The sequence below is a fragment of the Pseudonaja textilis genome, chromosome 1 (assembly GCF_049901715.1).
Source record: "Pseudonaja textilis isolate UNSWEBS1 chromosome 1, rPseTex1.2, whole genome shotgun sequence".
In the NCBI taxonomy this organism is placed as follows: domain Eukaryota; kingdom Metazoa; phylum Chordata; class Lepidosauria; order Squamata; family Elapidae; genus Pseudonaja; species Pseudonaja textilis.
Genome location: NC_141990.1, coordinates 41,810,752 through 41,828,048, shown reverse-complemented (window position 1 = coordinate 41,828,048; position 17,297 = coordinate 41,810,752). Strand labels below are relative to the sequence as shown.

General features: G+C 40.2%; 1 long non-coding RNA gene across 2 annotated transcripts in view; it reads right to left on the bottom strand.

Moving 5' to 3' along the window:
* Positions 1 to 8,375: 8,375 nt before the first annotated feature.
* LOC148127577 (uncharacterized) overlaps positions 8,376 to 17,297 on the bottom strand; it is a 35,223-nt gene continuing 26,301 nt past the window's right edge. The window contains exon 4 of one of the 2 annotated variants that reach the window (XR_015743428.1): positions 8,376 to 10,031. This is a non-coding gene — a long non-coding RNA (uncharacterized LOC148127577). The remainder of the gene's footprint in view (positions 10,032 to 17,297) is intronic. The other variant, XR_015743427.1, reaches the window with a different exon arrangement.

Genomic DNA, 17,297 nt, shown 5'->3' with positions numbered 1-17,297 from the left:
TGGAATCTGAAAGCAAAGCAAGTACGTATCACTGAGTAACATTCCCTGATTTTTCAGGATTTTAGATATGACAGGTTTTAAAACATACTTGAGGGAAATGCACAAAACCTACTTGTTTCTCATATTCTATTGCCAAACTCACCAAGATTTTTCATTGTTGTTAATGCTGTGGCATTCTCTTACATTTTATCATATATTCTAACATCTGCCCAACATATGAATCGGTGGGTGATCCCCAAGCTGCATGCAGAAGGCTCTTTTCTTTTTGCAGTCAAGTTCTGGAAAAACCCTTTCATATTCAGTTTTGTTTTTCTTCTCATCACTACAGCAAAACGCTTTGTAGAATCAGTAAGTTTCTAAATGATTTGGCAGCATGTTATCTTCTGCTTCACCTGTTACAGAAACTAGCAGCACCTAACCAAACGTTGATCTTGATTGATTATGTGTCCTTAGGGCACCGTTGATTCCTAGTGACCAAATAGATTTTCCCAGGATTATTTGTGTGCAGTGCTGTTCAAGTCTTTCAACAATGAAGCTGCTGCAGCTGTAATTGAGTCCATTTACCTTGATGCTATTTATCTACTTCTTCTGTTTCCTTCTACTTTCCTAACATTACGGAATTTTCAAGGCAGCTTGTCCTTTGCATACTGTGTCTAAAAGATGAAAACTTGAATCTGATAATGTATCCATGTTTTGTATACATTAAAAGGTGGGAGGGACTGGCCTGTGATCAAATTGTGACTTCTTTGAACGTTTTTCTCCTCTTCTGGATGTCCCTAACTAAATAGAACCTTGTGGCAAACTGTTGAAAGAGCTGTATTAAAATGTGTTTTATGTGTTACTTTAGAGATTTTTGTTTCACTGCATAGGATTTTTTTCCCCCATATCTCATTTGTAAAAAATAAAAGTATGCCATATATCTTGAAAGCAGAATTAAAAATGGATTGCCAGTCGAATCTGAAAGTTACACCACGTACAGATCTCACTGGAGTAGATTAGGGAAGGAACTTTGGTGCAACCTAAACAGCAAAGAAATGAATGTGGGGAATAATAGTTGCTATTTTTTTTCCGTTATAATCTGCATAGAATATGGATCACATGAGGAGCATCTCATCTTCTTTACTGCACAATTGCTGCTTTAATCTGGCAGTCACTCAATGATAAAAGATCTATTGTTGGAATGTCAAATGTTATAAAAAAGTTAAACATCCACAGAAATATTCATGTCGGCAAGGAAGAGGAGCAGCAGGCTGCTCTGTAAAGTATCAGGGGAAAAAAAATTGGTATAAGAAAAAGTAAGTCTACCTTTAGTGTCCCAAAGGTACTTTTTCAACCATGATCTGGATGATTGAAAAACTCCATAGACATCCACCTTTAGTGGACTTTGGATACAATGGAGAACACGTTTGTCTTGTCAGCACTTATAATAGATTTAGTTCATTACCATATGCTGTCCAGTCAGAGATCACTGTGCCTTCTCAGAACATATAAGGTTCTGTGCATACCTCATGCTTCAGTTTGCATGAGGAAAATTGCTAGAAAGATAGGGCACGCTTTGTGGTTGAGGTGGGAGGGAGGCTGGAAAATTGGAAAAGCTGTGGTATACTCAGTGCAGCAGCTGAGGGAGAATAAGCGAGGAAGGGTATTGGGATGATCAATTGCATAAGTGGGCTAGCTGTTCACTTTGTCTTTTCACTAGAGGTGGTATTCAGCTGGTTCTGACCAGTTTTGGAGAACCGGTAGGGGAAATTTTGAGTAGTTTGGAGAACCGGCAAATACTACCTCTGACTAGCCATACCCCCATCTATTCTCTGCCTCCAGAGTCCCAGCTGATCAGCCGAGTTTTGTTTTGTTGCCCTGCACAGGAGAACAGAGCTGGAAAGCAGGTTAGTGGGTTGGGGAGGGAATGGGATTTTGCAGTATCCTTCCCCTGGAGTGGGTGGGAATGGAGATTTATGGTATCATTCCCCTGTCATGCCCACTAAGCCACACCCACCAAGCTATGCCACGCCCACCAAGCCACACCCACAGAACCAGTAGTAAACATGTTTGAATCCCACCACTGTTTTTCACCAAGGCTTTCTGGAGCTTGGTGCTAGTGGTGGTACTACCCAGGAGGTCACTGGTGGGAAGTTTTATAGTCCCTGAGCTCTGCTGCAGTGGTGGTATTTGATTGGTTCTGCCCAGTTCTGGAGAGCTGGTAGGAGTGGCGGAGACCAAACCGGTCCTCTCCACTGCTCTAATCCTCTCTGTTGGGCCCACCCACCCACCCGGGCTCCCATACTCACCTTTATCCACTGAATTTGAAGCGCAGCTGCTTTGCAAGGCACAGAATAGTGCTGCGCGGCAGCTGCTGAAGCGACTGGGAGATCCTGCAGGCTTGCAGGAGGCGAGATATTTGGTGCATGCGTGCACGCAAAGTGTGTGCACACGCGCAAAGCGCGCCCACCAAACCACACCCACTAAACCAGTGACAACAAATATGGCTTCTCAACCATAGTCCTGGGCTCTCCTGACTTCCTGTCATTCCTTTCTTTGTACAATCCAGACGATGTGTAAAAGAACAGACATCCTCCAGTAGAAGCTGGAGTAGACTTCGTGTTCTAGACCAGCCTTCGCCTTCACCTTCGCCATGCAGGTAGGTGACCTTGGGCCAGTCACTTTCTCTCAGCCCAACTCACCTTACAGGTTTGTTATTGTGGGGAGAATAGGAGGAGGAAGGCATGTTGGATATGTTTGCTGCCTTGAGTTACTTTAAAAATAATAAAAGTGGGAAATTAAATAAATTTCAGAAAGTTGTTTTATGCACCTATCTTTTGGAGATTTATAATCAGTGTTGTAATATTAATACATTTCCAGGGGTAGGATTCAAATTTTTTAACAACCGGTTCTGTGGCCATGGCTTGGTTGGTGGGCATGGCTTGGTGGTCATGTGACTGAGTGGACATGGCTTGGTGGTCATGTTATTGGCTGGGCGTGGCCAACTCAATATCACTCACATCGAGGCACGCATCTCCTCGCCTGGCCTCTCATGATTGTGGGGATGCTGCAACAGTTGCAAGTATGAAAAATGGTCATAAGTCACTTTTTTCAGAGCCACTGTAACTTTGAATGGTCACTCCACACAAGCAAAGTACCAGCAAAGGAGGGGAAAAAAACGCCAGAGACGTTCCTGAGACAGGAAGTCTAGTCCTGCCAAGAATGTAATAAGGGTTAACGGAGAGCCAGTTTTTGTAAGCAACACCAGAATGTTTCCTTCCTGCCTTCCTTACAGAATTAGGCCAGTAATTTCTTTTAACAACCGGTTCTCCAAACTGCTTAGAATGTTAACAACTGGTTCTAGCAAATAGGTGCAAACCTGTAGAATCCCACCCCCATATATTTCCTTTATCATTCTATAATGAGTCATAGTGGTACAGTGGGTAGAATGCAGTACTGCAGGCTGCTTCTACTGACTGCTGGCTACAGTTTGGCAGTTTGTTTCTCACCAGCTGAAAATTGACTCAGCCTTCCATCCTTCTGAGATCAGTAAAATGAGGACCCAGATTTTGGGGGCGCTATCTGACTCTAAACTACTTAGAGATGTTTGTAAAGCACTGTGAAGCAATATATAAGTCTAAGTGCTATCGCTGTTATGTTAGAATAATATTAATGCTTGAAAAAGGTCCACAAGATCTTTATGAGCCTTGTAACATGAACTGCAATACTAGCTGAGAGACATGCATCTAACAATACTTGACAATAGACAAGCATCTGGCAATACCTACTTGGTGATAGATAATAAGGATATATCTAGAGATATATCCTTAATCAGCTGTTTGAAAAGGCCTTTGGTGAGGTCCAGATTGAATTTAATAATGTTCTAAAACATACAAGTTCCCATGATTTTATTAGATTATAATTTGGTATTACCATCCAGTAGTTATTACAAGTGAGTTGTCTCTCAGTCTATCAAGCTTTGTATATCAAGGCACCTAACAGGAGCTGAGCTTTCGTTTTGACATTCTTAAGATATTAAAGGCATGATGGCACTCAAGACTGAATATAAATTGTTTAAGTTTAAGTCATAGAACTATATGCTTTATGTTCTGGGTATACTATTAATTGGAACATCTAATTTGTTGCCTTTTTGATCATTATATCTATATGTTACTGGAAGATTTTTTTTATAATTTATACAGATTCTATAAAACAACTGAGTTTAAATTTTTCTTGAAATATATCACAGTATGTGTCATGTCCCTGTCGGAGTCTGAATCCATGGAGGAAGATGAACAACTGACAAGGAGCAGGAGTGTGGCTCCATTGGCTGTGGAGGAAACTGGGGAAGGGCAAAGTCTGGCTGGGCAGAGCAAGGGAGAGGTAGAACAAGGTAGAGGGAGTTCAGAGGAAGACCCAGGCCCAACCCCTCTTCATCCTAGGGCACACAGGGAGGAACTAAGAAGAGAGCAATGTGCATTGCATGGCTTACGGGGGAGGAAAGGGCCCTGATTCCCTTCATTAGCCACACCTGGGAAAAGAGTTTAAAAGAGATGCAAGCTGAGAGCAGCGGCTTCTGGGAAAAAACGTGAGTTTATCTTGTGTTGACTGTGGTTATCTGCGTTCCTGGAATCCTCCCAATCGGATTGATTTACTACTGTTCCTTCACATCTGGAAATTCTTCTCTTGCCCTGCCAGATTAATTACCTCATCTTGCCTTGATTGGACTTATAATTACAGTTTTTGTTGACAACATTTTGGACTTGAATCTCTGTAGCCAAAGGCTGTTCCTGGGAGAGCTTTTCTCCAGACCAGAAGGTAACCGGGACATTGGGGGCAAAGTTGGAGCTAATAAGGGACTCCTACTTTTTATTTGACTGTATTGCCTTTGTGCCACGCCCCAGGTCATCACAATATGTATTAACATGTCCAAATGGACGGATGCAATTTCAGTAAATATAACTCAGTGAGCAAACTCCCATTAAGTTTTGGGGTAAGATTGGTTTTACAAAATGAACATTACATTGAAATGAATGTTTATTTTAAGAGGGATTGCAGTATTAACTCCTTTTAGATATTTTATGCAGATAATATAGACAAATCAATGGGGAAAAAAATCTGGCCTGCTAATACCCCTAGAATATTTTTGTTTACATTAATGGCTACATTAGAATGATGGCCATTTCAACCAACCAGAATTTCAATGATATAATTGGGTTTTTATTTTTGGACTGGTTTTTGGCCAGCAGAATGCTGCAGGAGGCCATAGAGGGCAAAACCAAGTGCGGGGGTGGGGGCGCATGCAGACCTCCTGTGCCCCATTTTGGCCGGCAAAGTGCTGCAGGAGGCATCCATCCCACCAACCCCCTGCTGCCCCCCGACCCCCTCCACTGCCAGCCCGCAGAAGAGAATTACAATGCTGATCCAACCCTTGAAGAAATCCAGAAATTTGAAATCGAAGAAATTTGACACCCCTGCTCTAGACTAGCCAAACCCAAATCCTGCAACCGTTCTTCATGTTTTAGTCTCCAGGCCTTTAATCATCTTAGTTGCTCTTCTTTGCACTTTTTCCCAAAGTCTCAACATCCTTTTTGTAATGTGGTGACCAAAACTGGGTGCAGTATTCCAGGTGTGGTCTTATTAAGGCTTTATAAAGTGGTGCTAATATTTCACATGATTTTGATTCTATGCCTCTGTTTATACAACCAAGGATTGTATTAGCTTTTGGGGCTGCTACTGCACACTGCTGACTCACATATAAGTGATCGTCCACTAGGACTCCAAGGTCCCTCTCACAGTTACTGTTTTTGAGCCAGGTTTCACCTGATCTGTACTTGTACCTTTGGTTTTTCCTGCCCAGGTATAAAACCTTGCTTTTCTCCACATTAAATATCATTTAGTTGAATGGGGGGCATTGTTCAAGTCTGTCAAGACCTTTTTGGATCCTGAGCTTGTCTTGGGTGTTGGATATTCCTGCCAGCTTAATGTCATCTGCAAATTTAATGAGTTCCCCTTCTATTGCCTCATCTAAGTCACTTATGAAAATATTGAAGAGTGCTGGGCCTAAGACAGAACCTTGTGTTACCTGCTTACTGCCCTCCATGTAGACCAATAAAGACTACTCTTTGTGTATGGTTTGTCAGCCAGTTACAAATCCATCTGGTGATGATACTGTCCATCAATGCGATGTTGAACAATATTTCTAAAATGCTGCCATCTGATGAAGAACTTTAGTTCCATTAAATCTGGGATATGGCAAAGATGGTAATTCCAAATACTTGGAAATAAATGCAACCGCTTTGATTTTAAGGAATTAATCCAGAATACGAGTTTGTAATATATATTTGCAATCTTATAAAAACTTTTGCATTCTAAAAATATAAAGGTGAAACAATAGGTTGATAAGTGGCCTAGATGAAAAGCTTGATTACTGAATTAAATATAATTAATTATAGTGCATATATGGATTTTTTTTTCTGTCAGTTCAGTTTTTTCCTTTTTTGCCATGTTTATTTTATTTTAATCACTATATTACATTTATGGGATTTCTTTCTATACGTTTTCTTTACAGGAATTTTTTAATTTCACCATTTGAAAAATAATTGAGAAGTCATGATCAATGACAAGTGAACGTCACCCTTGATTAGTGCTACAACGTAATGGCCTTGCTGGCACAATATCCAATTCTGTTTCATGCACCTGGAGCACTGGAGCACCTGGAGATGGTTTGTACATGGCAAAATAGTCAGAATGGAGTGGCAAAATGACACTACCGCTTCCTACTACAAGAACCGAAACACCTGTAATGCACTCAGTGATGACAGAACCAGAAACAAACAACTGGGAAAACTTGGCACTCTTTCTTGGTTTAAATCATCCTTTTGTGTAAGGTTGAGGACACACTGGTGCTCTTTCGCAAGTGATCTGGTGCTATTTCAGAAGAATACAAAATCTTATGTTTTTAATGCATTTGTGTAAAACAAGCATTTTGAAAACCACCAGTCAGGCATTAGATGTGCTCACAATAGCCCAATATGGTCAGAAGATCTGGGCAGTTCCTTCTTCAGGCTGTATCAGCAACACAACATAGGTGAAGTGTGTTAAGATTACATATGGGGCCAAGATTGTGTTGGTAAAAGAAGGGAAACATTGCTTGAAAAATGGATCTGCTAAAAATGACTTTCAATTGCTTCAGTTGCTGGCTGAGAGAGGATAAAAGTTTTATCATGAAGACATCATGGAGCAAAAAAGTAATTATATAAGCATATCTATGCCAGGATATGTGAGGATGAGTTACATGTATTGTGAATGCATCATGCAGTTTTGTCTACATCAATGTATCATGTATTGTCTGAAATAAAATCATCAAATTGTATTTCACTATTTCAGATGTTAGGAAATGCAAAAGATTAAGCCTGAGATGTAAACTAAGTAAATCAAACTAGGACAAAAATAATCTGTTGGATGATATTTCTCTTCCAAATTGCTCCCTTGTTCGAAGTGTATTTCATCAATAAAAAGAACTGGAGAATAGGCTGTTAGTGCCTTTGCTTTGCTGGGTCGTAACATGGACAGCCCTGAAAGAAAGCCTCAGTTCTAGAATGAATTTGCATTACATATGAGCAATAGGAAGAGACTCGGCAAAGTTTTTGCTAAATGAGCACTTGCAGCCTTCAGTGGTATGGGACTGATTAGGGCATTTTATATTCCATCTTTGTTTGTTTGGAAAAAAGCATACTTGGATAGCTCACCATTTTATGGCAGCCTTGCTTTGCATTTTTTCAGTCTGCTAATTAGACCATTTTAACTAATTTGTTTGCATTTTGCATGAGCAAGTTGGGCTTTTGGATTGACTAACATAATTGCAGCCAGTTTCTGCCAAACACAAATTACTCTTTCTAGTGTGAGCTAGAGAGAAAAGTAAATATTTAATAAACATCAATACCCTTATAGCATTTTTAGAGTGCAGGTTTTTTTCTTCCCTATGGAAAGTTTAAATAATTTCTGTGGTGTTTGATTGCACTTTAATGTTCAGAAATTATTTTTTAATCTTTTTTAAAATAATAATGAATTGGACATTTTAGCAATTCCATGGGGGTTTTGCTTTTGTATTATTTACAATTTAAAAATACTGAGATGCTTTAAGATTGGGTTATTCCACATTTAATGTTAATGGGTACAACTTTTTAAACTGAGTGCTATTTCTCTGAAATTTGTTTCCATAGATTTCTTTGCAACATTTATAGAATTATGCAGGACTGAGATGTTTGTCTTAAACACCTAAGCAAATAACTTTCTATATGTAAATTTGGGCAGCAATGTTTAAAACATTACAATAAATTATAATTTATAATTATATAAGTAAATAAAATAATTATATAATCTTTGAGACCAGTTCAATCTCTTATTCCTGCCAATGTCATTTGTACGAAGAATTTCCCATACATTATTCCTGTCCATTTAAACTGAGTAAATGCAAATTCACTGATATTGTTTGGTATTTTGCTATAGTCAAAGTTTGAATGAAGGAGGCACACTTATTAACTCAACATTTTGAAACAATCTATAGTCTAAAAATAATTGAGTTACAATAATAGTAATAGTAATAGAGATATTTGGATAATTCTTAGGCTTTTGCATAAAGATTGGATTGACCCTAAACCACCAGTATTTATTGAGAATTTCCAGAAGAAAATATGTTGTTGCTGATGATGTTGTTGCTTTCATTAATTTCACCTCACACCAATATAAAATATTTCTTCCTACGATCTTATTAAAAGTTGCAATTACAGTTATTTGAGGAGAACCTGACAGCCTCAGCCAAACCTTTGAACGTAGCCTGAATATGTTTACAGAAGTCCATTCTAATACTTGAATAATCATCTGAGACGTTGCATTAGAAATATACTGACAAGCTTATTAGAAGGGCAAATTGGAAAAACTGGAATTAAAATGAGTGCTTCCTTTCACTCCTCAGAGGAGAGATTGATTAGACATATAATAGAGTACTGTGCTTTGGGAGAGAGTCAACAGCAATTCTTGTTGCAAAAAAACATGATTTGCAAATTGCATCTGGAATGGATTTTAAGATAGTATAAAACTTTCACACCAAATGACTTTCTAAATATTGTTACTTCCACTTGAGTGGGAAGAATTCTTAGTGAATAATACTATTCAGGTTCATCCTATGTGTTTATTCAGAAATAAGCTGGCTACCCTCAACCAAGAATTGTACATGGGCATGTTAACCCAGCTTCTGGATATTTATGCATAAATGATTTTTGTATGTTTTGGAATCTGATTTTTCCCATAAATATTTCCTTCCTGTCTCCTCCCTTTTATCTGAGACATCAGTCCCAAGTTTTCTGGCTTCATTACAGCTTTATCCAGTGAGGCTGAAATGATAAAATATCAACATCAAGACATTGCACTATGCACTAATCCTATACAAATCATCAGCACCTTTGAAGTTTTCAGCATCTGCCATGCTAGGATTTATTTATTCCTCTCACAAGATAAGACTTCCGATGTCATTAATTCATTCAAAAAAAATACTGTGAAATGACCACAGTGCACAGTGTCATCAGTACCACATGTTGTTAGGGATGTGAAGTCACAGACGCAGCATGCCTCCACAAGCAAAGTGACCCCACAGCTTCTATAACTAATGGACCACTTGCACTCTATCAGTAGCATCCTTCTCCTACCTGATCAGAAGAATATGGTTACAAACAGGACTTCTCAGGCTCTAGTTTCTGACCCTTAATTACTCATGATGAGTTCAGGAATCCACTTCTGGGCAGGGATAAATTTTAACAGCTCTGAATAAATGGAGATGTGGTTTTATGTTGGTTTTGATCCTTACATACTGCTCAGAATTACTTTCACAAAATGGTGGTTATTCAAATTATTTAAATAAATAAATGTCAGCAAAGGTTTCAACTCTGAATTTCTGCTGTGTTCGTCTGCAGAATTCTGTAACATCTTATGGTGCAATCCACGGAGATTCTTGCTTATAGCTGGTTGGCAGCTCCAGGAAAGAAATTATGGACCTGTGACAGCCCAAAAAAGGGCAAGCAAAACAGACAGAGCTAAAGCGCTTTCAATTTGAGAAAAATAAAATCTTTGGGTTGCTTTACGGTTGTTGTTTTTTTGTTTTGGTTGGGGTGGAGGATAACTACTTTGGAACATATTTAGGACTTTGAACATACTTTAAAGTATATACAGATTTTAAGTTAAAAAAAATAGCTACTGTATTTTTCAGACTATAAGATGCACTCCCCCCCACAAAAATGTGGATGGAAATCTCAGTGCATCTTATAGAGTGAATGTTTCTGAAGCCCCGCCCACCCACCAGCCCCCACCCTTTGGCCTCCCAGCAATTTGCCTCCTTGCAGCAAACAGCAAACAGCCTGGTCAGCTTCAGCATAGCCTGATTTAACACGAGCAGCTGATTGGCAGTTGGATCTGCCTCCCAGAATACCACCGATCAGCTGTTTCAAGCTGCAAGGATCACTGCTGTCTATCGGTGTCATCGGCGCCCATCGCCACTCCCACCGCACACCTCATTTTTGGCCTCCATGCATCGCATTTTCAGCTTCCACGCATTTTCAGCCTCTGTATGTCCCATTTTTGGCCCATTCCACACAGTGGGGATAGGTGGCTGGGGCAAGCCCCACCTCCTGGAATGGGCCAAAACTGGGATGCATGGAGGCCGAAAATGAGGTGCATGGAGGCAGCGCTAGGTGGCAGCGGCAATGGGTAGTGACAGCTGAGAAGGGCGATCCCTGAAGCCTGCAACAGCTGATCAGTGGTATTCTGGGAGGCAGATCCAACCACCAATCAGCTGCTTGCGCTAAACCAGGCTGTGCTAAACCAGGCTGTTGGCTGTTTGCTGCAAGGAGGCAAATTGCTGTGAGGCAGAGGCAGAGGCAGGGTTTTTTCTTGTTTTCCTCCCCAAAAGCTAGGTGCGTCTTATAGTCCGGAGCATCTTATAGTCTGAAAAATATGGTAAATAAGACATTATTATCCAATAAAACTGATAGCATATTCAGCCATATTCAAACTGGAGTTTCTGTTTCTGTGTGCCACTTACTAATTTACTTGTTTAACAGAAGAAATCCTATTCCCAGAAATTCACAGGTTCTCTATTTTTTAACCAGTGTCCTAACTTTATATGGCTGAGACTGGTTAGGGAAAGTTAATATTAACTATGGCTAATTTAAGTAAACTAGCTTCAGAACCATAGTTTGGAGTAGATTATTTTGAGGTAATCATAGTTAATGCTTCTTATGTCAACTCATAAAATATTTCTTTGGTCTTTTTAGAGTTGCCAACAGAAAGGGAGGGGGGCAGTGGGCAGCTTGCATTCCATAAATGTTTTCAAAGATAGTTTCTAGGTGACCAAAGTTTCTGCCATGCAAAATTCTAACTGGAGAGCATGATTGATGACTCTTTGCTATGGATGTGTCCCATTGGAGAATATGAATTATGATACACCCAGGGGGTGGGGGAAAACCAGGGTCAAGGGTGACAATGAATGATGTGTCTCAGAGTCGGGTACATCCAGGCAGTGCTGACATATTTACTCCTAAGAAATCTTTTTTAAGTTTTGGAAGTTCGGCTCGAGACTCATGATTTAAATGGGGGTAACTGCCAGAGACCTGGTAGCTTACAGATAGCTAATCCAGATGATAAAGCATGTAATGGACTTATTCCTATTATAAACAACCCATTTCAAACTGGTAGCCTTCAGAGGTACCCAAAACATGAGAATCAGAATGCTAGAAGTTGTAATTCAGCACATCTGAAGACACCAACTTAACTGTCCTAAACTATGGTTCTTACATAATATAAAGCAGTGGCCCCCAACCTTTTTTGTGCCACGGCCCGGTACCGGCATCACAAAATGATCCGCGGCCTGGTACCGGCATCAGCACGCATGACAAAGCAAGGTGAGCCGAGCAACCGGCCAGCCAGCCGTCCCCCACTTCTCCCCGCCACCTTCAACTCCTCCTTTGTACCTTTGTTGATGGGCTTCACTTCGGGACGGCTTCGGGACGGTCGCTCGGCTCGCCTTGCCTTGGGTTCTGAAAGAATCCTCGCGCCTTAGTTTTGTTCGAAGCCCCCCCCTTTCGATGAAACTAAGGCGCGAGGATTCTTTCAGCACCCAAACGCCGCTTTCCAACCGGAAAAGCTCACCCGGAAGCACTTTCTCGTCAAACAAGATGGCAGCGCCCAGCAAACCAGCGGCCCGGTAGGAAATGTTCCATGGACCGGGACCGGTCCGTGGCCCGGTGGTTGGGGACCCCTGATATAAAGAACTTTTTAAATTGCATAATCAAGCTACAGAGTTTGTTTGACAGTGAGAAATGACAGACGAAATTGTACATGGCATTTCCTTATTTATCACAGTCTTAGGAAGCAAAACCAGAGGGTCATACTGTGCTTCAGAATTCCATATTAGCATTTGTTTGTCACAATAGGAACTAGATGCGAGAGAAGGTGGAGTTTTTTAATACTTCCCAGTGACATCTAATTTGTCTCTGTGGAAACAAAATGGTCATCTAGATAGAATTTTTGCTGGACACAATGCACTCTTCAGCAGGATTATTATTGTATTCTTAATTCTTTTAAAATTGGCAAATTAGTGGCATTTGACTCATGCTTACACAAGAAACTGTGCCTGTCATAGGAAATAATCAGAAGCTGTTTAGTTTTGTGAAATCCCTACACTTGTAGAATTGATTACAGATTTCTGAGTGGTCAGAAGGCTTTGCTCCACGCCTTTTATCCACCCGATTTTTTTGACAGTAAAGCCCCTTTGGCCAAAGGTAATAATTAGCTATGAAAAAATACAGCCCAAAATATCTGAATGATACCAAATGGTATATTTTGGGGGACTGGATCCAGACTTTGTTAGAATAATAACTAAGAATGAACAACAAACTCATTGATTTCAATGGGTCTAATCTAAACATCACAAAGTCTGGGTCAAATTGTATTTGCCATTTATCTACAATATTTATGAAACAACAGCTATCTGCCGCAATTTAAAATACCAATAAAAAGTCAATGAAAAATAGAAAAGGAAAAAGACAACCAATAAAGATAACACATTAAATAATACAAAAGCTATTTCCAGTAATGTCTAAATGCTCAATAACATTTAAGGCTATTTTTATCTTTTTCTGAAAGTAGGATAGAGAAATAACATCTTGCTTTCAGAGAGAAAATATTCTACAACTCAGAACAGAAAAATAATGCTGCTTCCAACTATCAAAACCTCCTCTTCCCCTCAAGAAAGAAACATGAAACTAAAATTCAGGAATAAGCCTTGAGCCCCTTATAGACTTATACAATTCCTCTAAAATGTTGATGTCCCAAATTATAAAGCAAATCTGATGTTTCTAAGCAGATGTTAGAGCCTGAGGATCCTACAAGAATTCCAGTTCTGGAACTTTTCTAAAAACAAATGAAATTTTGAGTAGCACTGAGAGGAAAATCCTAAGGACTAAATTAATTTTTGACAGTCTTCCCTATGTAGTATCACTCTGTAGCATTGAAATAAATTAGAATGCTGCAAATTAAAATGAACCTTGCAGTGCATTAAGTCATTGTTACCTGCTAAACTTAAGAAAACATATGTATAAATATTTGTTTTCTGAGGTTCTCGTGGGTATTTGTATGTGGATCTTTGGTTATTCAAGTTTTCTCCCGCATAAAATTGGAAGTATCTAGACGATGTTTCGATGAGGTCTCATTCATCATCTTCAGGCTTGTGTCTTTGGCTTTGTGCTTCTCAGAGTAATGTGAGCTTGCAGCTGCTTCTTCCTTTTAACTGCTAGTGGGGGTGTGACTTGATTGGGTGGGGGCTTGGCTGTGTTCTGATTGGGTGAGGAGTTGGCTCTGTTCTGATTGGCTGGGGGTATGTTCTGTTCAGGTGGGGGCTTGGTTGTGCTCAGGTTAGTCTTAGTAGCTGGGGGATTTGAGCTGGTGACCTGTGATCCTGCTGTTTGGCTTTGCGTTCATGGTCATGCCGCATCTTCATGGTGGGCGTCAGTTCGCTTCATGTATGGGTCGGAGGGGTTTGAAGTGGGTAGTGATGCAGCTAAGGTACGGCTTCTGGTCTGTGGTTGTGTCTCATCTTCTGTGTGGGTGTGAGTCTGCTTTCCACACGAAAGTGTGGTGGTAGCATCTTGTGTGGCCCTTGTGGGTGTGGGTCTGGCGTCACTCCTCATGTTGGGTACTTGTCTGTTCATGAGGGCAGGTTTCAAAATGGCTGGTAGGCAGGAGGTATCATCTCATTTATTCATGCTGTGTGGGCGTTTTTCTATCTCTATGGCTTCTCTGATTATTCTGTTGTTGAAGTGTTCAGTTTTGGCGATAGTTCTGGTATTTTTAAAGTCAATCTCATGTCCTGTGGCTTTGAGGTGTTGAACCAGGGAAGAGGTCGGTTCTTCTTTTTTGACTGAGTTCTTGTGTTCTTAAATGCGTGCATTTATTCGTCTGTTAGTTTGTCCGATGTATGTGGTGGGGCAGGCGGTGCAAAAGATTTCGTATACTCCTTGGTTTTCTAACTTGATTTTGTCTTTAAAGTTTCTTAGGATGGTGGATATTTTTCTGTTTGTGCAGAATGCTGTTTTAATGTGTTTTTGGAGGATCTTGCTGGTTTTGTCTGTAGTGCCTTTTATATATGGGAGGAGGGCTTTGTCATTCTCTTGTTCTCTGTCTTTGATTTTGGTTGGGGTTTCTTTTTGGATTAGGTGGGTAATCTTCTTTCTTTGGAATCCATTGGCTGTTAGTACATTACTGAGAGTGTGTAGTTTGGTTTTTAGGTGTTGTTCGTCGGCTAAGCATTTTGTTCTGGAGATGAGAGCAAAATGCTCCAGAACAAAATGCTTAGCCTCCAGGGTTTTGGTGCCATTGAAGTCGATGCTATGACCTGTTGCTTTCATGTGTTGGACTAGTGAGGAAGTGTGTTCCAGCTTTTTTACTGCATTTTTGTGTTCATCCAGGTGGGTACTTATTCTTCTATTGGTCCATCCAATGTATGTGGCAGGGCATGATGCACAGGGGACTTCGTATATGCCTTGGTTTTCCAGGTCAGTTTTATCTTTGGGGTTTCTTAGGATGGCTGTTATTTTTCTGTCTGTTTTGAAGGCAGTCTTGATGTGATGCCTGTGTTGTATCTTGCTGATTTTGTCCGTAGTTCCTCTTATGTAGGGTAGGACAGCTGTTCCATAGGTCTGTTCATCTTCTAGGTCTCTATTATGTCTCAGTGTGTTTTTGTGGATCACGCTGGTGATTTTGCTTTTGTGGAAGCTGTTAGCTGTCAGTACTTTAGTCAGGATGCATAGTTCAGTCTTTATGTGTGTCTTGTCTGCCAGGCATCTGGTTCTGGAGATTAGTGTTTTGGCCATGGAGTTTATCTGTGCTGGGTGGTGGTGGGATTGGGCATTGAGGTAGCGGTTGGTGTGTGTTTTCTTCTGGTATATGGTGTGTCCTAGTGTGCCATCTGGTGTTTTTTGGGGTTTTTTTGTAGATTAGTACATCTAGGAATGGTAGTTGTTTGTTTGTTTCCGTTTCCATGGTGAACTTGATTTTGGGGTGTGTACTGTTTAGGTGTGTTAGGAAATTGTTTAGGTTTTCTTTTCCATGGGGCCAAATCACAAATGTTTCATCGATGTATTTTAACCATAGTTTGGGTTTGTGGGTGGCATTAGCTAGGACTCTGGATTCAAATTCTTCCATGAACAGGTTTGCAATGACGGGTGACGATGGTGACCCCATAGGGGCTCCTTCAATTTGCTTGTATCTTTGTCCTTTGTATATGAAATATGTGTTGGTTAAGCAATGTTCTGCTAGTTCCATGAGGTGTTTAGCTGGTTGGTATTTATTTTTGATGATTTCAAGGGTCTCTTTTATTGGGATTTGAGTGAATAGTGAAACCACGTTGAAACTTACAAGCAGATCTTCTTGTTCCACATGTAGATCTTTGATCATTTCCAAAAAGTGGTATGAGTTTTGTACATGTGAAGCTACTGCTTCAGCATGGGGCTGTAGCTGCTTTGCTAAGTGTTTAGCTAGGTTTTGTAGTGGTGCTCCTCTGGAGCTGACTATGGGTCTGAGAGGTATGCCTTCTTTGTGTATTTTTGGGAGGCTGTATAGTTTGGGGCATCTGGAAGATTTTTCTCTTGGGATGATCGTCTGTTGGATCTCTTTGCTCATGTGGCTGTTTATAATTCTTGGTTATTTTTTCCAGATATGTGGTTGGGTCCATGTTTATGGGTTTGTATGTGGAGTCTTGGAGTAGGTCTGTCAATTTTGTTTCATAGTCTTTTCTATCCATTACTACTGTGGCATTACCTTTATCTGCTGCAAGTATGATTATGCTGCTATCGTTCTTTAGGGCTTGCAGAGCTTTTAGTTCCTCTTTGTGCAAGTTGCTTTTGGGTGGTTTGCTTGTGCATAGGATGTTAGTAACTTGGTGTCTTATTCTGTCAGCTTCATCTGTATTTAATTTAGTTAGGCTGGATTCTACTGCACGTATGATGGATTCTGTGGGGATTTTTTGGGGTGTTATAGTATAATTGAATCCTTTGGTTAGGACATCTATTTCTGTTTTGGTGAGTTCTCTGTTGGAAACATTATATACTAATTGTTTCAGGTGTTGTGAGTTCTTGGGGGCTTTCTTGTCATGTTCTAATTTCTTTAGGTTCTTCAAGAGTTTATCATTTTTGTAAGTGGTTTCAGTTTCAGCCCTCCAAGTTGTAAGTTGTTTTATCTTGTCCCAAAGTAGAGAGTGGATTTTACTGCTCAGTTCCAGGTGTAGTGTTAGCAAATCTTTGTTTAACTGATCCAATTGGAATCTCTTTCTGTGGAGCTCGTTCCTGAGTAAAGCCATTTCAGTTCTTTTCAGGATATGTTCAGTAGCTGCTGTGCTACGTAGGAATTTGAGGTCACATAGTATTCCTGCTCTTTTAACTTCCAGCTTCTCATAGGTTTTCGTCTAGCTGTTTATTTCCTCCCCATAGAGGTCTGATATTTGTTTTCTTAAGTTTTTGCGGGTACTTACATGCATGGTATTCAGCTTTGTTCAGGTATTTTCCCACGTCATTATAGTTGCATTTTTAAAGTTGTAGCAACATTTCAGCAGAATCTCATCTGCCATCATCAGGCTTATGTATAGTGTTCGTCTGTGAGTCAGACTTTCAGAGCCATTTCAGTTTTAAATTTGAGGCTAGCCTACTGCTGTGCCAGAATGGTTTTTTCTTCATCCTGATTGGTTGGGAGTCTTGGTCTGTGTTTATTGGTCT